The sequence below is a fragment of the Mirounga leonina genome, unplaced genomic scaffold (genome assembly GCF_011800145.1).
Source record: "Mirounga leonina isolate KUSES-001 unplaced genomic scaffold, KU_Mleo_1.0 Mir_481, whole genome shotgun sequence".
Classification (NCBI taxonomy): Eukaryota; Metazoa; Chordata; class Mammalia; order Carnivora; family Phocidae; genus Mirounga; species Mirounga leonina.
In genome coordinates this window covers 1,187,751-1,214,597 of record NW_023270773.1, presented here as the reverse complement: position 1 = coordinate 1,214,597, position 26,847 = coordinate 1,187,751, and the positions used below count along the sequence as shown (strand labels likewise).

Here is a 26,847-nt window from a genome sequence, read left to right as displayed (position 1 = left end):
CAGAGGAATGTTGAAAAAGAAAAGCAAAGCTGGCGGCATCACAATTCCGGGCTTCAAGCTCTATTACAAAGCTGTCATCATCAAGACAGTATGGTACTGGCACAAAAACAGACACATAGATCAATGGAACGGAATGGAGAGCCAGAAATGGACCCTCAACTCTATGGTCAACTCATCTTTGACAAAGCAGGAAAGAATGTCCAATGGAAAAAAGACAGTCTCTTCAACAAATGGTGTTGGGAAAATTGGACAGCCACATGCAGAAGAATGAAACTGGACCATTTCCTTACACCACACACAAAAATAGACTCCAAATGGTTGAAAGACCTCAATGTGAGACAGGAGTCCATCAAAATCCTAAAGGAGAACACAGGCAGCAACCTCTTCTACCTCAGCTGCAGCAACTTCTTCCTAGAAACATCGCCAAAGGCAAGGGAAGCAAGGGCAAAAGTGAACTATTGGGACCTCATCAAGATAAAAAGCTTTTGCACAGCAAAAGAAACAGTCAACAAAACCAAAAGACAACCGACAGAATGGGAGAAGATAATTGCAAATGACATATCAGATAAAGGGCTAGTATCCAAAATCTATAAAGAACATCCTAAAGTCAACACCCAAAGAACAAATGATCCAATCAAGAAATGGGCAGAAGACATGAACAGACATTTTTCCAAAGAAGACATCCCAACTGGCCAACAGACACATGAAAAAGTGCTCAACATCACTCGGCATCAGGGAAATCCAAATCAAAACCTCAATGAGATATCACCTCACACCAGTCAGAATGGCTAAAATTAACAAGTCAGGAAATGACAGATGTTGGCGGGGATGCGAAGAAAGGGGAACCCTCCTACACTGTTGGTGGGAATGCAAGCTGGTGCAGCCACTTTGGAAAACAGTATGGAGGTTCCTCAAATAGTTGAAAATAGAGCTACCATATGATCCAGGGTATTTACCCAAAAGATACAAATGTAGGGATCTGAAGGGGTACATGCACCCCGATGTTTATAGCAGCAATGTCCATAATAGCCAAACTGTGGAAAGAGCCAAGATGTCCATCGACAGATGATTGAATAGTGGTATATATATATACAATGGAATATTATGCAGCTATCAAAAGGAATGAGATCTTGCCATTTGCAACGATGTGGATGGAACTGCAGGGCGTTATGCTGAGCGAAATAAGTCAATCAGAGAAAGACATGTATCATATGACCTCACTGATACGAGGAATTCTTAATCTCAGGAAACAAACTGAGGGTTGCTGGAGTGGTGGGGGGTGGGAGGGATGGGGTGGCTGGGTGATAGACATTGGGGAGGGTATGTGCTATGGTGAGTGCTGTGAATTGTGCAAGACTGTTGAATCACAGATCTGTACCTCTGAAACAAATAATACAATATATGTTAAAAAAAAATAGAAGAAGAAGAAGAAGAAAATAGCAGGAGGGGAAGAATGAAGGGGGGGAAATCGGAGGGGGAGACAAACCATGAGAGACGATAGACTCTGAAAAACAAACTGAGGGTTCTAGAGGGGAGGGGGGTGGGAGGATGGGTTAGCCTGGTGATGGGTATTAAAGAGGGCACGTTCTGCATGGAGCACTGGGTGTTATGTACAAACAATGAATCATGGAACACTACATCAAAAACTAATGATGTAATGTATGGTGATAACATAACAATAAAAATTTTTAAAAAAAGATATCTTCTATTATACCTAGAGATTTTTCTCCTGGAGCAATTTTTCTAAAAACATGTAACTTTATTTATTTATTTATTTTTTTAAAGATTTTATTTATTTATTTGAGACAGAATGAGAGAGAGAGAGCACATGAGAGGGGGGAGGGTCAGAGGGAGAAGCAGGCTCCCCCCGCGAGCAGGGAGCCCGATGCGGGACTCAATCCCGGGACTCCAGGATCATGACCTGAGCCGAAGGCAGTCGCTTAACCAACTGAGCCACCCAGGCGCCCAAAACATGTAACTTTAAACAAGTTTAGGAATCTGACTTTAACTTGAAGTGTCAACTTATATTTTGGCATTTCCATTCTTCCTCTGACGTTTGCCATCACATGATGACATTGTATAAATAACCAAAAGTGGGCCTTGCATTTGTACATAATTCCTGTCCATCAAGAAGTAGATGCTATAAAAGTACCAAAACTTTAATTTGTTAGGGACTTAGGAACTGTCATCTGGGTGACATAGAGTGGAGAGAAATCGGGTGTGCTCCTAATTTTGAGCAGGGAGTGCAGGTTTATGAAGGGAAAATACAGACTTGTTTGAAAGAATTATGGTGAGTGCTCAGTGTTCAGGATGACTGTCAAATACAAGATCGGCTATTTCCTTAACAGTTGTCCCATTGTCTCTATTTCAGTCCAAAGTAGAACAATGTGTTCCAGGAGGTGTCCACTTAAAATTGACCAGTTACAATTGCCAGAAGTGAAAGTTCATGGTGTTCTGGAAATTGAAACAGGAGGTGTGCATATGCCTTACTTCCTTACTGCCCTTTATACTCTAGTTTGAGTGACTCTCTTAGCAATGCTTACTTCATTTCAAATCTTCTTTCACATTCCCCCTACCACCTTTTTTTCAACATCTTTCCAACAGGAAGTAACATGAAGAAGTTTTACGATCCTACAGGCCCCTTTCATTGCTGAAGTGGTTGGCAACCTGCTCTCGGTCCATCATGTCCCCCCAAAGGGTGAGTCTCTTAGTTCATTGATATTTGTTATGTTCAGCAAGAATGCTAGGTGAGTCTTAGGACCATATCTGAGTAACAAGAAGGTTTTAAGAAATAGGGTTGTGATGTCAGTTGGGGCCAGGGTCTCATTTCTAGGTAGATCTGATGAAAGGTTTCTATTCTTTGTGCAACCATCATTTTGACATTTTGAGTAGTAGCACAATGAGAAATGCAAAGACTGAGCAATTGGAAAATTGCAAATAGGGCACAAATTAAAATATTCAACAGTATAACTTATAAACCTGAACACAAGAGAGCCCCAAGTGCTGAAGGCAGCCAGCTGAAAGTATCAGAAACTTGACATTAAACCACTCTGGAATAAAGCTCAAATATCTCTTTAGGGACTTGTATAATGTGAGAAACTCGGTGGTTTTTATTTCTGCTTGTTGAAATGAGCTCATACACATACAGCAAGATGTTTCAGCTGTGGCACAAACTCCTCCTTGGCTGTGAGTAAGTAATCTAATGCAGTTTTGTTGTTGAGGACCTCAGGATCTAGGGAATCTAAAGACTTACATTGGGCTCTGCTGGCTTTGAAAGTGGAGTGAGCTATTCTGTTAAGAGTTCTGGTAAGATTTTGCATCACAACTTGTAGATGGGCTGTGCCTGCTCCAAGCCCTGAGCTAATGATTGTAAGGTGTGGGTTATACTGGTCTCCAGAATATCCTACAGGAAAGTCCCAGCCTTGGCTGTGGCATAGCTATTGTCTTCCAGGCACCACATCCAGGTAATTTTTTATCATTCATAAGGGTCTTGAATTTTGTAAGTGAGGTTTAGGGGTAGCAGCCATTTTGAAAACAGTAAAAGGAGACATTGGCTGTCCTAGAAAACATGCAGCAAGCACCAGGGCCTCTCCAGCTATCAAAACATTCATAAGCCCAGGGCTGGAGATGGAAGATGCAAATGAAAATGTATCCCCTCCCTCCTCCCCCCCCCCCCCCCCCGGTGCACAGAGGATTCCAGACATGTTCTGAGGGCGTTTGGTTTCATCAGTTGGAAAGGACGTTGAGACCAGGAGTGAGTGAGGGGTGATGTCCAAGGTTGGGAAGTGAGGTTCCTTTGACAAGCCCCTAGTGGCATGGGGTGGGATGCTACAGCCATTCACAATGTCAGGTTGTGCCAGAAAGGTGGAACAAAGGGGGTCCCTCTTACTTACTCACGTGGGTCATTGCTCACATGGGGAAGGTGAGGCTGAGAGGCAGGAAGGGAGAATGATGTAAGAATGTGACAGCGTGGGAGTTTCGTGTGGTAGGGTTAGAGTATTTTTGTTAGTGTTTTTGCTAAAATTCAGTAAGAGTTCTCAATTTGTGGGGGTGTTAAGAAACAGCTGGAGACAGGATATTGAATATGTAGATTTGGACAGGATAAGTTATGGCAGATGGTGCTGTAGTATGGCTAGCTGTGTAATCAGGTGCAATTGTAAAATTGGAGATAGGAATGACTGTGGGGTCATTGTATCTTGCACGACTCCCGTGGGAGAACAATGACAGATCCAGCAATCATATGGGTTGCCAGGTGAAGCATAGGATTGTCATCGCTAAACAATAATACCATCTTTCTAGATAAGAGAGGAGATAAGGGCAAAGTGAACAACTGGGAACAACAGTAGGCATTCAGAAACCTTTGAGAGTTTGGTTACCACCATGAAGAAGCCCTGCTAAGTGTAAAAGAACAAATATCACAACAAATCCTACACAGAGAAACCAAAGGGCAAAGATTTCAGCAACTTTAGGAGTTTCCATTAGATTTTTGTGTGATGAAAGTACTATGGAATTGGTCTGGTCCTGCGTCTTGGGAAAGCAGATGTCATCTGCTTCTTTTTCTGGGCTGCAGTCAGTTTGGGGTGTCCCATTGGTTTGGTAGTCCAATTGGATGCTGCGACTTTTTCAAAAGAAATGATAGACAAGAATCTATGAGTCAATGCCTTCTATCTAGCGATTCACAATACCTGGTATGAACCCTCAAGAGGCTTGGTGTAGTCTTTGGAGGTGTGGTGGAGGCCATAATGCTGGATGACTTCGTTTCCCAGGAATATGCTGTGGACAGACTATTCCACCAATTTCTCATTTCTTTGAAGCACCTGTTTACAACTGCCCTTCCTTATGATAAGTCATCATATCACCTTTAAGTTGCTGGCTTCAGAGGCCCCTTGACTAAATCTCCTTCCAGTAATTATTTCAAATGGTGAAAGTTTATGTCTCTCATGGAGAGTGGACCTAAGATTCAATGGTATTAAGGGAAAAGCTTTTGGGCATGACAAATGGAAAGACACCATGGGTTTTGCCAGTTGGGATTTTATGATACCATTGGTTAGTTCCACAAGGCAGAATGTTTGCAGATGATAGGCACATCGGAAATGTTGCGCAGTTGGATCCAACAGGCAAGATGGCGGAAGAGTAGGGGACATTGTTTCATCTGGTCCCTTGAATTTAGCTGGATATCTATCAAGCCATTCTGCACAGCCATGAATTCAGCCTGAGATGCAAGAAAATATATCTGGAACTCTACAAGTAGAAAACCGACTGCTTTTTTCAAGGTAGGAGGTGCAGAGACGTGACTCTGAGGGGAGATATCAGAAGATAAAGAGGGTAGGGAGAGTCTTCCATAAACCGGGTACCAGAAAGTGATATTGCCCTAGAGGGGCCAGAGAGCAGGCATAGCCATTTTTATTCTGATCCTCTAAAGACGCACGGAAAGCCTCCAGGGAACAAAAGCCACACGGAGGACCAGCGGTGCAACTTCCCCCAGGCAAAGACAACTGAGAAACAGCACAGCAGGACCCTCCCCCAGAAGACAAACTGGGAGAACAGGTGCACAACTAGTTTACAGATCCCACAAGACTGTAAAACTCCAGCACCAGGGGAAAATAGTATATTGAGCTAGAGGTTTTTTCTCATGATTCATTTATCTTTCATTCTAAAATTTCCCATTTCGTTTTTTTTTCTTTTTTCCTGTTTTAACTAGTTTCTTATTCTGCCAAAGGTTTTTCTTTTTCTTTTTTTTTTTTAAGATTTTATTTATTTATTTATTTGAGAGAGAGAGAGACACAGCGAGAGAGGGAACACAAGCAGAGGGAGTGGGAGGGAGAGAAGCAGGCTTCCCGCCGAGCAGAGAGCTGGATGCGGGGCTCGATCCCAGGACCCTGGGATCATGACCTGAGCCGAGGCAGACGCTTAACGACTGAGCCACCCAGGCACCCCTCTGCCAAAGGTTTTTAAGTCACTTTTTAACTTTTATTTTTTACATCTACAATTTATAGATATATGCTTCATTTTTGGTCTCTTTCGCTCTATTCAATTATATTTTTGTATATATATATATATTTTGCCTTCTTTGCAACTTTGAAATTTAGGTCTTCTCACACACAGACCAAAATACTCAGGAACAAGGGCATCACCCTGCTTTATCCACCCTGTGAGATTAGTCTCTCTGACCGCCCCCCGCCCACTTTTTTCTTTTCTTTCTCTCTCTCTCTTTTTTTTTTTTCTGTTTTGCTTTGGTTTTGTTTGCTTTTCTGTTTTGGTTTCTGATCACTTCGGATTTGTCTAGGGTGAATTTTGCTTGGGTCGAGGTAGATATTTTGGACTCTACTCACCCACTCACCCATTCTTCCCTGGGCAAAATGATTAGAAGGAGGAATTCACAAAAAAAGAACCTTTGGTCCTTTGCCAGAGATCTAATCTATATGGATATAAATAAGATTTCAGAGCTGGAATTCAGGATAGCAATTATAAACTTAATAGCTAGGCTTCAAAGAAGCATAAAAGACAGTACAGAATCTCTAAGGGCAAAATGAGATCTAATCAGGCCAAACTTAAAAATGCTACAACTTAGATGCCGCTAGGGTGATTGTTCTAACAGCTAGGGTGATTGAGGCAGAAGAGAGTAAGTGATCTAGAAGACAGAAGGCTGATGGAAAAGAAGGAAATTGAAGAAAAGAGAGAAAAACAACTAACAGCCCATGAAGAAAGGTTTTTCTTTTTCTTTTATAAATAAGAAAATTTAAAATACACAAGAAACTAGGTGTATTTGAGCAAATCATAGCTGAGAACTTCCCTAATCTGGGGAAGGAAACAAGCATTCATGTCCAAAAGGCAGAGAGGACCCCTCCCAAAATCAATAAAAATAGATCAACACCCCAACATATAATAGTGAAGCTTGCAAGTCTTAGAGCCAAGGAAGCTCTCCTGAGAGCAGGCTAGATAGGAGGTTCCTTACCTACAGAAGGAGGAACATCAGACTAACATCAGAACTATCCACAAAAACTTGCTGGCATGATATATTCAGGGTACTAAATGAGAAGAACATGCAACCAAGAATACTTTACCCAGCAAGGCTGTCATTCAGAATGAAAGGAGAAATAAAGAGCTTTCAGGACAGACAGAAACTGAAAGAATATTACATTGATTATATATACTACATCATCTTTATCCATTCATCTGTAAATGGACACTTGGTTGATTCTATTTGTTGGCTATTGTAAATAATGCTGTTATAAACATAGGGGTGTATGTATCCCTTTGAATTAGTGTTTCTGTATTCTTTGAGTAAATACCCAGTAGTGCAATTACCAGATTGTAGGGTAGTTCTATTTTCTTTTTTTTATGATCATATACTTTATTTTTTTATTGTTATGTTAGTCACCATGTAGTACTTCATTAGTTTTTGATATAGTGTTCCATGAGTCATCGTTCATGTATAAAAACTGAGGGTTTCAGAGGGTAGTTCTATTTTCAACTTTTTGAGGAAGACCCTCAAATCCATACTGTTTTCCACAATGGCTGCACTAGTTCGCATTCCCACTGAGAATGCATGAGGGTTCCTTTTTCTCCACATCCTCACCAACACCTGTTCAAGAAATTTTTAATCTGAAGTTGATGGTTTAATTTGGCTACAGGCCTTTGGTGACAGGTCATCTGAGAGAAGGTCAGGCTCTTGTGTACATGGAATTGGTGAGTTTATAATTCACATGTAATAGTCAAGGGAAACTTGCCTTTTGAATCTGCAGCTGACTTTTCTGCAGGTCGGCCAGTGGGGGATACAGGAAATAAAGAAAAGAACAAAAAAATATATAAAGATACAGTGAGAAATTAGGTGAATGTCCTACAGGTTCTATTCAAGACAACAGGGAGGAGACACTTAGGGAATAATTTAAAGAAGGAATGCCTGAGAACTGACACTGAAACTGCAACTGAAGCATTGGAGTGCAGGCAGGGGTATGTGTGTAGGTGTTGGGTTGGAAATGAATGATGATAATGGTGCTCAGAGAAGAGATAAAGGCAATGCTTGATTGTGTTTATATGGTCCTGAGGTCTATCAAAGATGAGTTCCTGAATGAATAGCAGAGCCACAATCTAAGATTAGAGACTAGAGGAGAAGTAATTTTTATTTGGGGGAGCAAGTTATTGGCTTCAGTGTGAGATGCATTTCATTTTAAGTGCCTGTTTCCACATGGCATGTATAGATGGTTCCTCAGAAATGAAATCTAGAAATGAAATTTTAGACATCGTCATTATAGAGACAACAATGGAAAACTGGATTGCATGAGTTTTTCAGTCAGGAGTTTGAGATGTCAAAGAATCCTAGGAAACATGAACTTCCCCAAAGGAGGTAGTGGTCCACTTCTGCTTTGATTCCAAGTGGAAGACTGAGAAAAATTCATCTGATTTGATTATGGGAAGTAACTGTGATGTTATGAAGATTTGTAAATATGCAGATCAGTATCCTCATGGAGCTCACCCTTAGTCCTCCAGAGGCTGAGGGGAGGCGTGGACTGTTGCTGAGCGCAGCTCTTTTGGTTCACTTTTGAAGGGGAGGAAATAACTGGGCAGGAACTAGAGATAAACTGGTTCAGAGGAGGATCTGTTTCCAGAAAGAAGAGACTAAAGGAGTTTATAGGGCTGGATTGGGAAGAGGTCCGTAAAGGAGATTAGCTTCTAATTAATAATAAAAAGTTCTCCAGGGAGCGTCTGGGTGGCTCAGTCGTTAAGCGTCTGCCTTTGGCTCAGGTCATGATCCCAGGGTCCTGGGATCGAGTCCCACATCGGGCTCCCTGCTTGGCAGGAAGCCTGCTTCTCCCTCTCCCACTCCCCCTGCTTGTGTTCCCTCTCTCTGTCTCTCTGTCAAAATAAATAAATAAAATCTAAAAAAAATAAAATAAAAAGTTCTCCAAGAACAGGAGAGAAGGGGATACATTTGAGAAACTGGACTTATCCAGGGATAGATATGGCCTTCAATTTAAACAGAAGACTAACAAATGAGGAAGGATACAGGAATGTTTGTAGGGTCATGGCCGTGAGCTGCAGTTTTGCTTCAGATGGTCTAATTCATCTTTGTGGTTGGTGGGGAGCCCATTTTGAAAGTGAAGGAATGGGTGAGAATTTCTGAGATTCAAAAGACAAGGGGAATGTCTAAAATGTTATAAAGCAGGAAGAATAATTTAGTCATCAAGGCCTAGAAGGATGCCATATATTTATAGAATGCATTGGGGCTATGACAGATGCAGCTCCAAGAGGGGGAGATATTCCTGTCATCTGGGTTTGGGGCTGGACCGGCATGGGTACTGAAAGGTCAGGAGGGCTGAGGATTGTCCTGGTGGGGGAGACTGATCTTAGGAACTGAGGAGAGAGGTAGGGCTGGTTTAGGAAGTTGGGTCAGCACCCTGGAGAGTACTCTGTGGTAGGAGAAGTTGGGCACCTGGTGTCAGCGTGTGAACAGTGACGGGTGAGATAAGACAGAAGGTCCCTGAGCTCTGACCTACAGAGGCAACATATCCAGGGAAAACCTAGGTCTGGGATCCACCCCTTGGGACCAGCATGTTTGGGAATTGGAGATAAAGAGACAGGCAGAGCTAAGCTTACATGCCAGCTCTGTCATTTTTCTAGACCTATGACTTCATCATTTCAGTAAAGCTTTCTGAACCTAGCTCTTGTCCTTGTTAAAAGGATAACCAATCCAAAAGGATAACCAATCCATAGCAGGCTTATAATGAGGATTAAATGAGCAAATACATGTAAATCCCAATCAGAGGGCCTCAGCAGTATCAGAAATGGTTTCTCTTGGCATTTCCCAGGTCAAAAGGTTACCATCTACGCCTGTTCCTGACACTCTAACAATATTTGTCCACGCAGTCCAGTTAATGATTAACATTAATTTAGGTAGGACTTTGCAGTCTACAAATGCTTTCATATGCTAGAACAGAACTCCATCTACCACTTCACTAAGATATCTGGAAGAGTGAACTCAATGTCCTCCCAAGCTGAACTTCACTCTATTTGCAGAGCCTGTCTGCCCCATGGGGATTGTGGTACCCAGCAGTAGACTCCTGACGTTTGTCCTCCAGCTTCTTACCTGTGCAAAGGGTTTTTAGTGCCTGATTTGCGTGATGAGAGTCACCAAACCTCCAGCAAGACATGAGTTCTTGGATTGTCCCTCCCACCACTGAATAGATCTAAAGTAGCCTGGCCATGTGTCCAAGGCTATGGAGGGCAGAACTGGGGGCGCTGTCCTACTGCTGCCTGACACCCACATGTGGATGAGCCAAGATGACTGCAGGCAGGTGCACTCAGAGGGTGGGCAGGGCACAGCAGGGAGGGGGTGGCTCCAAAGGCCTAGGGTGGCTGTTAGAGAAGCAATGCACACCCAACCAGGAATTATTAACTCAGAAACTCCAGAGTGGGGTCCTTACCTTGGAGACAAGAATCCCCATGTGGCAAGTACGAGGGTTTCCTAGCATTGGGTGTTAATCTTAGGAATTAAATGGTAATAATAATTCAGAACAGGTCTAATTAAAGTATAAAACCCTATATATATCAATTTCCTATGGCTGCCTGCAACAAAACGCAGCAGACTGGATGGCTTAACAAATATTTATTTCTCACAGTTCTGGGGGTCACAAGTCCAAGATCAAGGTGTCAGCAGGTTTGGTTTCTCCAGAGACCTTTCTCCTCAGCTCGCAGAGATGCCTTCTCGCTGTGTCCTCTCATGGTCTTTCCTCTGTGTGCCCACACTCCTGGTGCCTCTTCCTCTTCCTATAAGGACACCAGTCCTATTGGATCAGGGCCCCATTCTTATGACCCCATTTAACTTAAATTACCTCCTTAAAGGCCCCATCTCCAAATATAGTCATGCACAGGGCTCAGGCTTCAACATATGAAGTCCTGGAGGACATACTTTAGTCCATACAGTCTATGATTTTCATTTTGTTATCTACACAATGGGGATATGGATGTCTTCCTTATGTGAAGAGTAGCCAATCCTTTCTTCCTTTTGACCCTGGGGAGAGGAGAGGGCTCCCTGTCTGTCTGTCTGTCTCAGATCCTTCTGCACATAACCTCTGGGTTGGACTAGAAGGGGGTCATTCCAGGTGAACGTTTGTGGATTCAGGACTAGCAATACTATCTATCTGTGTGGTCCTTTATGTTTTAAAAGACTGGATTCTCCCATGGCTTCTTCCTCTTTTCTCAGCTTTATCTGCTCAGTTTCCAGATGTCCCTGCATGAGAATACAGAGGAGAAGTGGTGGCTGAGTTCCTGACGATGAAATAATGAATAAGGACTTACTCTTACTCCTGAGTTGATACACCTTTGGCCAAATGGTCAGGGTTCTCCTTTGAGCCTGAATATTCTAAGCTCACCCAGGAAATGTCAATAATACCAGTTATGTTCACTGCCACATTAGCTGTATGGCAGGTCAGGGGCTGATGTGGAAATAATCTCTTTCCAAACATTTATGCTCAATTGTTCCAGCTTCCATTAAGCTTATGACTTCACAGAACAAATAGTAGAGATTTTCTTCTTTCTTCCTTTTTTTTTTTTCATCCAGCCCTTGGGTTCAGTGGAGAAATAATTCACCATGTCAGTGACTGCAGTGGCCTTAGGCATGTGGGGAACACAGGAGATAAAGATGAATGAGAGAAGAAGTTTCTAGACTAGTGGGAAGGCAGATGCTTCATCAGGTGAGTCACGGGTGCTGCGGGGAGGCTGTGCAGCCTGGAGGTGGAAGAAAGAAAGGGTGGGCCAGAAAGAACCATGAGGGATTGTTTATTTACTTCCTCCAATTTTAAACATATTAAAGTTTTTATACACTTTACTTGAACATTTTGATAACTTTGAAAAAGATAAATAAAATTCCCTTACCAAACTTGTTCACAACTGTTTCCCTCTGTTATTAAACTTTGATCAAATTTGAAAATTGAATACAATGTATGCAGATTATTGTTGTTTTATTTTTGACTGTGTATTGAGGAGAAAGAGTAGAGTGGACAGAATAAAATGTATGGTGCTGGTCAGGAAATGACAGACTAGGAAGCTCCAAGCCCTCACCCCCTCCAGAGTAACATCAGTAAAACAACCAGAATCTGTCTGAACCAGCTGGGGCTGTCAGCCCAGGGACCCAAGAAGTTGGCAGCCACTGCCTCTTGAAACATTTTCTGCTCCCACTGTTGCTGCCCCCAGCAAGAGTACCAAAGCCCCCCCCCCCTAGGATGTGTGTATGTTTGTGTGGCTGTCTGTCTTTCCTCCTTCTGCATAGCACTTCCAACCAGCCAAAAGCTCCTCTCTGTGTCTTGGGGCTGTTTCATGAGAGCAATAGTGATGAGCAGGCCACTCATCCCTGAGGCCTCAGTTGGTCTCATGTGCAAGACACATGAAGATTGTGTCCAGGTACAAAAGGCTTGTTGTCCCCACCAAGTGAAGGGAATGTCCTTCCCTTGGGAAAGCAGCCCAATTCTTGCAAAGAGGGCTATGATGCAGTAGGTCTGGGCCGCCAGCCTCTGGTTTGGACAGTTGGGCAGTGAATGAATGACTAAGGGTGCCAGGTATGTGGGGTGATGCAAGGAGACAGGGAGTCCAGGCCTGTGGATTCAGGATCCGCCCACCCAGTTTGGCCCTGGATCTGAGTGGAAAGGAAAGGAAGAAGGGCTGGGATGGCACTGCCTGCCTGAGACTGTGGTGGGCAGGGGCGGAGAAGCAGGCTGGGTGGTTCACCTGTGTTTCTGGGGACACTCTTGTTCTGACTCCTGACACCAGATCTCCTTTTATTCCTGTATCTCTCAATGCTCCTCCACAGCACTATTTGCTGCAGGCATAGGCCCTGGGTTTTTAAGTTTGAAGTGCATGATAGATCAACACTGGGCCCTATTCTTTTATAACTATGCTTTAAAAAATAATAATAACCTCTGTGTGATCTAGTCTACTCCTAAGGCATTGATTATTAACTCTGTGCTTACAAAACCCCTAGATTTCTCATTCCATCCAGAATTAGATATACAACAACTTCTTACATTTTCTGAGTTGGAGACCTTACAGATATGACATATTAAAAAAGTCCAACCAGGGGCACCTGGGTGGTTCAGTCAGCATCTGCCTTCAGCTCAGGTCACGATTCCAGGGTCCTGGGATGGAGCCCCAATGTCTTGGGCTCCCTGCTCAGCAGGGAGCCTGCTTCCCCCCTCTTCTCCCCACTTGTACTCTCTCTCTCTGTCACTATCTCTATCTCCTTCTCTCAAATAAATAAATAAAATCTTTATAAATAAATAAGTAAATAAATAATAAAAAGAGTCCAACCTGTGAAAATTAATAAAGGAAAAACTTCACTAAAATGGAGTGGGACGGCCAGAGGGGGAGCTCTCACACCTTACCACTTGTGGCAAATTGGAGGTCCCAGTAGGACTAGACTTCCCTCATATTCCCCAAAGGAAGAGGCCTACTCTACTAACCCGGCAGGCAACAGCCCAGCCAACGAAAGACCATCCCAACTCAGCCAATGAGGAGCCACTGTACTTCAGACTCCCAGTTTACTCCAGCCCTTCCCAACTCTTGTTTCCTCTATAAAATAGCATTCCTGTCCTTCATTCTCCAGACTTGCCCATGGTTTTACTGTAGCTTGGGTGCCCCGAATTGCAATTCTCTGCTATTCCCAAATAAATCCACTTTGCTGGTAAAATAACTGACAGTTTTATTTTGAAGGTTAACAAACCCTTCTTCCTTGCCTTGGTAGTCCCCCAGACATCGCATCTGAATAGATTCTACCACCGTTAACTTAGCGATCCTGATCCAACCTCAACAAGCATTTATACGTCCTGTCTCTCCGCATGTCATAGACAATCCATTGCCCTCTCCTGTCCACTCTTCCTCTGATATGTGTCTGCAAACACTTCTCTCCATTTCCACAACTACCCCCGTGCCCACCCCTTCACCCAACTGTTTAACATTTCACTCCTTGAAGTACCGCTGTGGTCGTTTCTAGTTTGAGGGCTGTGATGAACAGAGCTGCTAAGAGCATTCATGTCCAGGGGTCTGGGGGGCTCAGATGGTTAAGCATCTGCCTTTGGCTCAGGTCATGATCTCAGGGTCCTGGGATGGAGCCCCACATCGGGCTCCCCACTCAGCAGGGAGTCTGCGTCTCCCTCTCCCTCTGCTCTTCCCCACTGCTCATGCACTCTCTCTCTCTCTAGCTTTCCTACATCACTTGGGCCGTCTTCAGCCTGCCTGGTCTAGTTGTATCAAGAATCCTGTTAAGTCACTTTAGAGAGAAGCCCCTACCCTTGATATCTGATTGACCTTGAAACTGATCAAATTCATTGTCCCCTACTCAAGAGGACCCATGAGGCTGGGCCGCAGCAGCCAAAGGGAGAGTGTATTGGGGTACATGTCACAGAGGCTCCTGAGGGCTTGTCCTAAGAGCAATAGGGGGATCTGAAGGTTTAGGGGTACAGACATGATCAGATTTGCCTTTCACAAGTTACTCAGTAGCCACCACGGTGGGATTTGAGATGACAGGGCTTCAACTGGGGAAGGGTGGAGGGAGGGCAACACAGGGAGGTGGGGGGGGGTTCTAGAGCCATCTGGGGTTGTACTGAAGTCTCCACATGGTCCTCACAGTTTTCTCCAGGGTGCTTCCTCAGTCCGGGCAGGGTTGGCTCTCCCTTCCCCACATGTTCTTGTGATCCCTCTGGGCCTGGAACCAGGAGTGAATAGAATGAATGAATGACAAGCACAGGGGAGAGCACCCTGGCACCCTGCACCAGACTCCTGGCTGGTGACAGGAGCCGGAGCTGCCATGTGGGAGCTGAGCCACTGTGAGTGGCTGCAGGAATGGGCTGGGTCTAGGCCTGGGCACTGTCACCTCCCTGGAGATCATAGGCAGTGGGTGATCACAGCATCTGGGTGAGGGTGCCCACCTGAGTCCTGGATGAGACCTAGATGGCGGGAGGTGCTGGGGTTTCAGTCTGGGCCCACCTCTCAGTTCCCCATCTGTGAAGGGCATCTGCATGAAGCCTGGGTCTGAGATAGAGATTCATGCTCTGGCCAGGTGGGTGACCACAAGGCCCCTCTGCCCAGGCAAGCTCGGTGTACCTGGTTGCTCCAAGTCCTGGGAAGTCTGGGTGGGCAAAGTCAGGCAGGTCTGGGTGTGGAAGCTGCTCCACAGCCTTGCTCTGCTGCTGGAGCAGGAGGGCCTCCTCTGGCAACCCTGGTCTGACCTGCGTTAGCAACACTCCTCTCTAGTGTGGACATAAGTGGTGGGTCACTCTGGGCTGTGGGCTTCTGGGCCTCCTCTGGGTTACCAGTGAGGGCCTGATCTGGAGGGAGGGGGTTCTGACTCCCTAGACCCCTAGGGCTGACAGTGTTGGCACCCTGGGAGGTACGTCTGTAGGAACAGGGGGCTGGCATGTAGATGGGACATGCAATGGGGACACATGTCCCGTGTGTGCGTGGACTCAGTGGGGCCACATAACACATGCTGGGTAATGTCTACCATGAACCTTCGCTCTACAGCCACCGTCTGTTTGCTCCACTTGGCCTCCCAAGCTGGAGAAGCTGGCTAATAACACTTCGGTGACTGGAACACACTGGACTGGCTCTTCAACGTCAGGTGGGTACGGCTGATTGTTTTGTGTTTGGGGGAGCTGCAGTCCCTGTCTCGGACTGCACAACTGGACGGGCACAGCTGAGTCTGTGCTGTGAAGGGGTGTGTGTTTATGTGTGGGGCTAAAGGCTTCACTGTGCGGTTTTTATAGCCATTGGTCCTTGAGTGTTGTGTGGGCCTCTGTATCTGTGACTTTTTTTTTTTTTAAAGATTTTATTTATTTATTTGAGAGGGAAAGAATGAGAGAGACAAGAGAGCACATGAGAGGGAGGAGGGTCAGAGGGAGAAGCAGACTCCCCGCTGAGCAGGGAGCCCGATGCGGGACTCGATCCCGGGACTCCAGGATCATGACCTGAGCCGAAGGCAGTCGCCTAACCAACTGAGCCACCCAGGCGCCCTCTGTGACTTTTTTTTACGTGAGGGTCTTGCTGTGTGTATAGAGACATGGTTCTGTTCTGGTGTCCTGGTGCCCTGCACACATCCACATAGGCCATGCAGACAAAGGCATGAACCACAGCTGGTATGTCTTGGCAGAACATCTGTGATCCCTCTAAAACACTGGGGGAGGCCTGTGGAGGCCTCTTTCAAGGCCACTTTTCACTCACCCCCTGATTCCCCTAGGGGCTCTTCTGAGGTGGGTACTCCCTGCCCAGTCCCTCAGAACAGAGTTGCAGCTGATAAAACCCTCCGCTGCCATGGGGAATGGGCTTCTCAGTGATGGGGTGTCCCACAGCCCATGCTGCGCTTCTGGCCCTTTTGTTTCCTTGTCATCCTTTTTGGTGTGTGGGGCAAGGACAAACATGTGATTGGTTTGTCAGTGTGTGCTGTAGATTTTCATGAAGTGAGTATGTGGAGAGTCAGCTCATGTTATTATAGAGGCTGAAAAGTGTGCCATCTGCAAGACTGAGACCCAGAAAAGCTGATGGTGTAATTCGGTGTGAGTCTGCAGGTCTGAGAATAGGGGAGCCGATGGTATAAATCCCAGTGTGAGGGCAGGAGATGTAATGAGTTGTTCTAGCTCAAACAGCAAGTCAAGGAAAAAAGGGTTGAATTCCTCCTTCCTCCTCTTTTTTGTTCTTTCTACTCAGGCCCTCAGTGGGTTGGATGAGGCCCACACACATGGTGGGGGCTGGCAATATGTTTTGGAATCGATTGATTCAATGGAAATGCTGCTCTGACCTGGAAATGCCCTCAGACATATCCAGAAATATTGTTTAATCTGGACTCCCCATGGCCAGTCACGTTGACACATAAAATTACCCATGACAAGTCTACCCCTTGTCAACTTGGCACCCATACACATCTCTTCAAGCCATAAGTAATTACTTATGACCAAATAAAGGGGTCATGATTCTGCCTAACACGATACAACCTTTGTACGGTGGAAAAGGCACTAACTCCTTCCCTAGAAGAGGAGGTAGGTCCTTGAGTGATGTTTTCTTTTCTCCTTGATATCATGTAACTTAAACACTATGATGTGGAATTGGCATACTTAAATCCTATGATAAAAATTGGTACATTTTATGTTACATGATAAGTGCATAAGAGAGGGGAAAAAAAGATACACACAAACATATTCATAGTAAAATAAGGAGGAAATACTCATGATGGTTGTGGTCCTCGTTTCTGTTTCTGTAACTGATCCTGTGGCCGTAGCTGACGTTTACAGTTACCTTCTTTCACTGTCCCTTCTGTATTCCCTTTGCCTTTAGTGAGCGCTTCAGCTGGTCTTATTCTTTACCTGGTGAGTAGACCCAACCCTTCATTCCTGCCTATTACTTGGGTCATCGTAGTTTTACATTAACCTTGATCACAGGGCATGGTAAAACTGAGAGAGGCCCTAAGGGATCTCCTGTATTCCAGACATATTGTACCTTACTTCTATTGTGGAGTAGTAGTCCAATTTTCCCTTGGTAGTCAGGATCAGTCACCCCAGGCAACACCACAATTCCCTACCTTTGCTTATTGATTCAGAGGCACGAAGAGACGAAAGTGGCCGAGTGGCAGTCTTAACCTCCAGGTCAATGGAATCATTGTGTCTCCTTGTAGGAGCCTTTCTCCCTCTTGTGTTTTAAGACCTCCAGGCTGGTAGAACATGAGGTTGTGGGACTAGGAATCAGAAATTTTGCTAGTGGGTGACTTAGGGTAATGGGAGTGGTGCCATTCCTATTTACATCCCTTGCTTCCTGGACCTATGACTTCTGGCTATTGGAAAAACAGCACCATATATGTTGGTCGCTGATTCAAAGAATATACAACCCTCTGGAGACCTTGCCTCATCCCCACAAGATACTGCCACCTAGCTGGCACTGAGATCAAGAAGACCTCCCAAATGAGAACAAGCACCATTTACTGAGAGCTTGCTCTGTGTGGCGCAGGGGTCAGCCACCAGCACTTGTAGAAACTCCGAGGCAGGCAGAGGAGTGGGAAAGCTTTCTGGTGGGGAAACAAAGGAAGGCATTTCTTGATGGGAGGGTCAGGCTGACTAAAAGAGAGGCATGATTTGGGGGGGGGGGCGTGCAAATTTGGCTTTCTCCCATTTGCTGTGTTGGAGGACAGGGTAATATTGAAGGAAACTGTCAGCTGTTGATCAAGTCCTGACTCTTGGGGGCAGTTGTTGCAGAAAGTGTGGTCTGACCTTCTAAGCTGGGTGCTGTGGCTTGTAGGCCAGGGGCCTTGCTAGTTGGAGCAACCAGGCTCCCGGGCTCCTGAGTGGATTTAGAAAATTCTGTGGACCAAATAGAACATTAGTCGGCCATAAAAAAGAATGAAATTTTGCCTTTGTTGTAGCAAGGTCCCTGGATGGACCTTCAGGGTATTATGCTAAGTGAAATAAGTCAGGCAGAAACAGATAAATACTGTATGATCTCACTATATGTGGAATCTAGAAATACAAAACAAAACAGAAACAAGCTCATGGATATAGAGAACAGATTGGTGGTTGCCTGAGGAGGGAATGGAGGCCCCAGGGGGGCCAGAGGGTGAAAGGAGTCAAAAGGTACAAGTTTCCAGTTATAAAAATGAATGTCATGGGGATGCACTATACACCACGGTGACTATAGTTAATAATACCATATTTATAAATTTCTGAGGAACCTCCACACTGTTTTCCAAAGTGGCTGTACCAACTTGCATTCCCACCAACAGTGTAGAGGGTTCCCCTTTCTCCACAACCTCTCCAACATTTGTTGTTTCTTTCCCTGTCCATTTTGGCCATTCTAACTGGTGTAAGGTGGTATCTCAGTGTGGTTTTGATTTGTATTTCCTTGATGGCTAATGATGATGAACATTTTTTCATGTGTCTGTTAGCCATTTGTAGGTCTCTTCAGAGAAGTGTCTGTTCATCTCTTCTGCCCACTTTTTGACTTGATTATTTGTTTTTTGGGTGTTGAGTTTGAGAAGTTCTTTATAGATTTTGGATACCAGCCCTTTATCTGTAGTGTCATTTGCAAATATCTTCTCCCATTCTGTGGGTTGCCTCTTTGTTTTGTTGACTGTTTCCTTTGCTGTGCAGAAGCTTTTTATCTTGATGAAGTCCCAAAAGTTCATTTTTGCTTTTGTTTCATTAGCTTTTGGAGATGTATCTTGAAAGAAGTTGCTGTGGCCGATGTCTAAGAGGTTACTGCCTATGTTCTCCTCTAGGATTTTGGTGGATTCCTGTCTCACATTGAGGTCTTTCATCCACTTTGAGTTTATCTTTGTGAGTGGTGTTAGAGAATGGTCGAGTTTCATTCTTCTGCATGTGGCTGTCCAATTTTCCCAGCACCATTTATTGAAGAGACCGTCTTTTTTCCATTGCATGTTTTTTCCTGCTTTGTCAAAGATCATTTGACCATAGAGTTGAGGGTCCATATCTGGGTTCTCTATTTTGTTCCATTGGTCTGTATGTCTATTTTTGTGCCAGTACCATGCTGTCTTGGTGATCACTGCTTTGTAGTATAGCTTGAAATCGGGCAACATGATGCCCCCAGCTTTGTTTTTCTTTTTCAACATCTCCTTGGCGATTTGGGGTCTTTTCTGATTCCATACAAATTTTAGGATTGTTTGTTCCAGCACTTTGAAAAATGTCATTGGAATTTTGATCGGGATGGCATTAAAGGTGTAGATTGCTCTGGGTAGCATAGACAATTTAACAATGTTTATTCTTCCGATCCATGAGCATGGAATATTTTTCCCTATGACCCAGCAATTGCACTGCTGGGTATTTACCCCAAAGACACAGATGTAGTGAAAAGAAGGGCCATATGCACCCCAATGTTCATGGCAGCAATGTCCGCAATAGCCAAACTGTGGAAAGAGCCGAGATGCCCTTCAACAGATGAATGGATAAAGAAGATGTGGTCCATATATACAATGGAATATTACTCAGCCATCAGAAAAGATGAATACCCAACTTTTACATCAACATGGATGGGACTGGAGGAGATTATGCTAAGTGAAATAAGTCAAGCAGAGAAAGTCAATTATCATATGGTTTCACTTATTTGTGGAACATAAGGAATAACATGGAGGACATTAAGAGAAGGAAGGGAAAAATGGGCGGGGGAAATTGGAGGGAGAGATGAACCATGAGAGACTATGGACCTGAGAAACAGGGTTTTAGAGGGGAGGGGGGAGGGGAATTGGTTAGCCCGGTGATGGGTATTAAGGAGGGCATGTACTGCATGGAGCACTGGGTGTTATACAAAAACAATGGATCGTGGATCACTACATCAGAAACTAATGATGTATTGTATGGTGACTAACATAACATAATAAAATTAAAAAAAAGAAAAAATAATAATACCATATTTCATATTTGAAAGTATCTAGGAGAATGGACCTTGAAAGTTCTCATCACAAGAAAAAAAAAGTCCTGGGCGCCTGGGTGGCTGAGTCGTTAAGCGTCTGCCTTCGGCTCAGGTCATGATCCCAGGGTCCTGGGATCGAGTCCCACATCGGACTCCCCGCTCTGCGGGAAGCCTGCTTCTCCCTCTCCCACTCCCCCTGCTTGTGTTCCTGCTCTCGCTATGTCTCTCTCTGTCAAATAAATAAATAAAATCTAAAAAAAAAAAGAAGAAAAAAAAAAGTCCTATAAACTATGTATGGTTGCAGGTATTAACTGGATGGTGGTGATCTGTTTGCAAAATATACAAATATCAAATCATTGCGTTGTACACCTGAAACTAATATACAATGTTATGTCAATTATATTTCAATTCTTAACAAATTTTGTGGACCAGAACCCATGCTTCATCATTTTAAGTCAATCAGTCATTTAAGTCAAAAACTTCAGTGTTTTTCCAACTACAAATAACCAGAAAAAAACAGTAACAATTACGATAATGATGAATAATAGTAACGTCAGTAGTAACAATCATTCTTATAAATCTCAGGATTTCCATTCTCTATTCCAGTAAACTCCTTCAATCACCTACCTTAATAATGTATTTCTCCTCCGGGTCCGCTACGGGTCCTCCTCCCAGCCCAGCTCAGTATTTCTCAGCAAGGAGTCCCCCCCCCCGCCCCCCACTTCCGGGGGCAGGAGCTGATCCGTGTCCCTGGAGTGAGACTTGGAAAAGTTCCCCGGAAGGGTGCCTCCGAAGAACGGGCCCCAGAAGGTACAACGGCCACGCTGGGGGTTCCCTTCCCAGTACTCAAGGCGGCCCTGTGAATGGGGTCTTGGAAAATTTTCTGAGCAGCACCTCCAACGACTGGAGCCCAGGCAGTACGCGGCCCGGCCTGTGGACCACCTGCGGTGAAGGGCACCTTGCGCTGGTGGACCCTTAAAGCGCCAAGCCAGCGAGCCTCCTGGGACGGTGGCGGGAACGGGCGCTCCCCCGCAGAGCTGCAGGTCCGATCTCCGGGCTCGCTCCCAGTCGGCTCCGGGAGGCCACTTGAGCGACCCCGCCCTCGCTGATGGCATCTCGGGGCTTTGCTTCGGGCATCGCGGCAGAACCGGAGCGCAGGGAGTAAACTATATAAAAGGGGCCGCCAGGTGGCGCAGTACCACAGAGGTGGACCGCACCCGGATGGATCTGGGTCCCCAGAACCAAGAGGGAGCACCGCCACCCTTGTGGGCCTGGCCTCGTCTCGGTCCCTAACGACGAGATGACGGGAAGCAAGACGTGGAGGCCCAGTAAAGCCGTCCGCAGGCCTCCTCGCATCGGTCATCCTGGCCAGGCCGCAGTTCCAGAGAAGGGACTTGGAATATTTGGGGGCGTTCCGAAAACCGGGTCCCACGCAGACCCGCACAGTGGATGGGGCGTCCTACCTAAACTCACCCATAGAGCTCAAGCTGGTCTCCACCTCCAGAGCGGGATTCGGAAAAGCTGATGGGCAAGTCCGGCGACGGGGACCCACGCAAGCCCGTCTCCAGGCCCGGATACACCTTCCCAGGCCATCTGTGTGGGTAGGGCCGGTCCGTGTCTCTGAAGGGGAACTTGGGAAATCTTGGAGGCACCTCCGACCACCGGACCTCGCGAAGGACAGCGGCCCAGCCAGGGCCCCGTTCTGTCCCGCACAGACGGCTCCTACCGGTGTGCCACTACGAATGGAAGCTTGGAAAATAATTTCAGCAGGTGCCTCTGACAGCTGGGATCCACTTGGGCTTGCGGCTGAGCCTATGATGCGCAATCCGGTCCTCCCGGAACTGCCGGGTCCCACCTCCCGGCGGGAGAGGGGGAAAAAAAAAAAAAAAGGAAAGCATGAAGACCAGAAGGCCGGGTCACACGCTTTCCCATTATCCCGCAGCGGCTACGGTTGGTTCTCGAGGGCGAAGGGGCACCAGCAGGTTCTGGTCCATACCCGCACCCGGGAGGACAGCGACGGTCACTCCCCCAAAACCCTGCCTGTCCATTCTCCAGCGAATGGATGATGCGCCAACGCACCGACTCCCGGTAGGACCGGGAAGATTCCGCTAGCGCCACCGGCCTTCTGGAGTTCTGCCTCGCGTCCCTTGGCCAAACCCCATCCTTGCAGATTTCTGCGGAATTCCGGGGGGAAACTATATAAAAGCGGCCGCCAGATGGCTCCCCACAACCGTGGTTCATGTCAGAGGGACGGCACCGGCTCGCCGGCCAGCAAAGGCGCACCGCCGCCACCCAAAGGCGCGATCTCCTTAGGGGGCGCCCCGGATCGCATCTCTCCGCCAGGGGATTGGGTTGGGGGCGGGCGGTGGGCGCGCAACGCATCCAGGGGCGTCCTCCTGGGAGCTCCTAGCCCGCAAGGCGCTACCCAGGAGCACAAGGGGGAACTTGGAACATTTCCCTTAGAGGCTAACAGGCCAGGGAGTGCTGCCTAGGTTCTCGCCGGAGCAGCTCAGGCGGTTCCCGGGCTCCTGGGAGACTTGGTCAATTCTGCGAGCGCTCAGCTGGGCAAGGACTGGGAAACTGAAATGTTGAAAGTACTCCTAGAGCACATGGATGAACATTGTTATTTATAATTAAGCCCAGAAGCCATAAAGCAAACGATCGATAAACTTGGCCTCACAAATTTTAAACAAAACAGGTCTTTGCACATAGCACAAGCAAAGTCAAATGACAATGGGGTGGGGAACATTTGTGCAAATACATGCAGAATACGATACTGATTTCAGCATTACTTATAACAAAACTGGGGAAAAAATACTAGCCCTTAAGAGGGACCGGTTTAGATAAATTCCAGTACATCAACACCATGAATTTGTGTTTTACTTTATTTTTATATTTACTTTTTAGAAAAGGCAGATCTATAGGTACTGACATGGGAAGATTTTGATGATGACCTGCTAAATGAAAACAGCAAATGGTAGAATTTCTCTTGAAAAAAATATGCACTTTAAAACAATACTTGGGTGGGGGCACCTGGGTAGCTCAGTTGGTTAAGCAGCTGGCTCTTGGTTTTAGCACAGGTCATGATCTCATGGGCTGTGGGACTGAGCCCTGTGTGGGGCTCTGTGCTGAGCGGGGAATCTGCTTCAGATTCTTTCTCCTTCTCCCCCGCCCCCGCCCCACTCCTCCCTGCTCTTGTGAGCTCTTTCTCTCTCTCAAATAAATAGATAAAATCTTAAGAAAATACTTACATGGAAAGGCAAAGGAATAAGAATAGCTAAAGTGAGTTTGAAAAACAGGGATAAAATCTCCCCTATTTTAACAGTTATTACATAGTTAATAAATAAAGTGTGTGGTATTGGCAGAGGGATAGACATGTTGATCAATGGAACAGTAGAAAGCCAAACGAATATGTGCAACTGATTTTTGGTAAACATGCACAAGTAATTCCTGGGCTGAAAGATGGTCTCTCTGTCAAATGGAAGTAGGGCAAGCGGACATCCAGAGGCAACCTAAACTACACTAAAACCCAACCTCACACCCCATACAAACATTAACTCCAAATAGATAACACACATTTATAAAATGTAAAACATTAGAATAAAAGTCTGTGGGAAAAACTGGGGATCTAGGGTTGGCAAAGAGATTTTAGACCTGACACCAAAAGTGTGACCCATCAAGACAAATGGATAAATTAGAAGCTTATTAAAAGTAAAAACCAAGGTTCTGTGAAAGACCCCCCCTTTTTTTTTTTTTTTGTGAAAGACCCTTTTAAGAAGATGAAAAACAAAGTACATACTGAAGAGAAATAGTTACACATCCAATTAATCACACATCCAACGAAGGACAGGTATCTGAAGCTACAAAAACTCTCAAAATGCACTGGTGAGAAACAAAAGGTCTGATTACAAAATAGGCAAATGACATGAAGACGCATTTCACTGAAGAGGATAAAGATGATAAAGATGCACATGAAAAAAATTAAGATCACAGTGAAGTATCATGACATATTTACCAGGATGCCTTAGACAAAATGTGGGAAAACAGTCCCAGATGCTGTTGAGGATGTGGAGGAACTGGTCACTCACACATCGCTGGTAGTGGTATAAAGATGGAGGAGGCCCTCCACCTCCCCCCGCTCTACAAATAAGCAAACAACAATGATAAAAACATGCAAGTACTGTATAACCCAGAATCTCAATCCCAGGCATCTATTCCAGAGGAATGAAAATGGATTCAGTGCAGTCAAGGGTTGACTCAGCAGGTCTGGCATGTTTAGAACTTGCACATTCCAAAGAAAGGTCTGACCTTACCTGGCTCCTGGGAGAAAAGCCCTAAGCCCTTGGAATGTCTTGCCTGAGAAGAATGTCTTTGTTTAGTTGGGGCCTTGGATAGTTTAAGCCAATAATGTGATTTGTGGTGGTGGTTGTGTGGGGGGGAACTTGGGCCATGCAGAATCATTATTTTTTTTTAAAGATTTTATTTATTTATTTGAGAGAGAATGAGAGACAGAGAGCATGAGAGGGAGGAGGGTCAGAGGGAGAAGCAGACTCCCTGCTTAGCAGGGAGCCTGATGTGGGACTCGATCCCGGGACTCCAGGATCATGACCTGAGGCTGAAGGCAGTCACTTAACCAACTGAGCCACCCAGGCGCCCCCATGCAGAATCATTTTGACCTCCATGGAGTCCTGTGAGAGTCCTGTGAGTCTTTTTTTTTTTTTTTTCCAGAAATGAACATATTTCTTTTGCCTTTGTTCTCCACATCATTACTATGTTTGGGGCTAAATGAGATGGCACTTCTCAGTGCGGGGCCCAGGATGACTATGTTGCAGATTTTTCCTTTCGTGTCCGTGGTTCTTGGTTACGCCACCTTGAAGAACGAAGAGGTAGACCAGATGAAGAGTGGTGGGCAGCAAAGTTTATTGAGAGATAGCACAAAACTTCCAAAGAGGGAGGGACCCCCCCGTGAGTCTTTCTAGGAAGTGAGGCATCCACCCCGAGGGTGGTCTGGAGGACCCCACCCCCAGGCCCAACAACACTTAAGTCCACACAAAATCCTGGACATGAATGTTCTTTTTCTTTTTATTTATTTACGGAAAGAATGTTAGGGTTCAGGGCGCCTGGATGGCTCAGTCGTTGAGCGTCTGCCTTCGGCTCAGGTCATGATCCCAGGGTCCTGGGATCGAGTCCCACATTGGGCTCCCTGCTCTGTGGGAAGCCTGCTTCTCCCTCTCCCATTCCCCCTGCTTGTGTTCCTGCTCTCGCTATGTCTCTCTCTGTCAAAAAAATAAATAAAATCTTTAAAAAAAAAAGAATGTTAGGGTTCAAAGCCATTGAGTCCAAGAAAGAATTCTTGAGACATCTTTGGTGCATAAAGTTGGTTTTATTAAAGCATGGGGACAGGACCCGTGGGCAGAAAGAGCTGCACTGGGGTCATGAGCAGTGGCCCATTATATACTTTCAAGTTGGAAAGAGGTTAGGGATAGCGTAAGTCTCTAAGGAACTTGGAAGCAAGGCTTCCAGGACCTTGAGGGGGCTAGCTATTGGTGGGAAAAGGTCATTTATTACTGTCTAATAAAACCTTAATAATGAGACCCTTCAGATATATATTGTCAGGCCATATGCTTGGGGCAGGGGTGATTGCCAACACATATCTTGGGGGGGTTTAGAGATAAAGGAAATTTCTAAAGGAATTTTTATATGTTAAAGTAGACTTACAGGATCCTTGGGGGGGGGGGGGGTTGGGCTAGGATTGTTTTTTGCCCTTAGTATTAACATTGAGGCAGTTGAGTCCCTAGAGGAATGAAACAGTCCCTGCCTGTTTCAAGGACTTGTCGATGGGCTGTAAATAGTAAGGAAATTTAATAATTTTTCTTCTGCCTTTGTTTCCCACATCACCAAGCATGAGGCCTAGTCAGAGGAGTGCTCAGAGAAGCCTGCCCCAAGTTTGGTCAACGAGTCTCCGTCAAGGGATCATCAAGGGAAGGCTGACTCCTCTCCTTGGCCCTGACCCTACAGAGCTCCAGGGGGTCAGCACGCCCTCTTCTCAAGAGGTCTGGGCATTCTGTCCAAGGCCGGTTGGATTCTCCTGCTCAAGTTGGCCACACAAGCCTTCTTTCTGGTTGTCTTCTTCAGGAGTCTACCTACTTTTGCATTTCACTATACAGCAGCCCCCTCCCAATTTTTAGCAGCACTGAACACCCTCCCACTGAGATGAGGAAGACACAATGTTGTTTCTCCACGGCGGGAATCCCCTGCCCCCCTGAGCCCAGCAGGATATTCAGCAATCGAAACTTTGTTTTGTAGATTTTTGTGGCTTATGAAAACCGTAATTGTGGATTCCAGGAAATTATTCTCAAGGTTGGACTGAGACATTGGGCCAGGTTTTCTTCCACATGTTGACTACCCTGGTGGAGGCAGAAGCGAGGCGGGAAACGGGACTGTCCTCAAAGT

At 45.6% G+C, this 26,847-nt stretch overlaps 1 long non-coding RNA gene across 1 annotated transcript; it reads left to right on the top strand.

Moving 5' to 3' along the window:
* Positions 1-1,973: 1,973 nt before the first annotated feature.
* LOC117999794 lies at positions 1,974-26,390 on the top strand. Its single transcript, XR_004676325.1, has 4 exons — positions 1,974-2,698; positions 11,561-11,693; positions 15,514-15,610; positions 26,297-26,390. It is a non-coding gene; the product is annotated as an uncharacterized LOC117999794 (long non-coding RNA).
* The last annotated feature ends 457 nt before the right edge of the window (positions 26,391-26,847 follow it).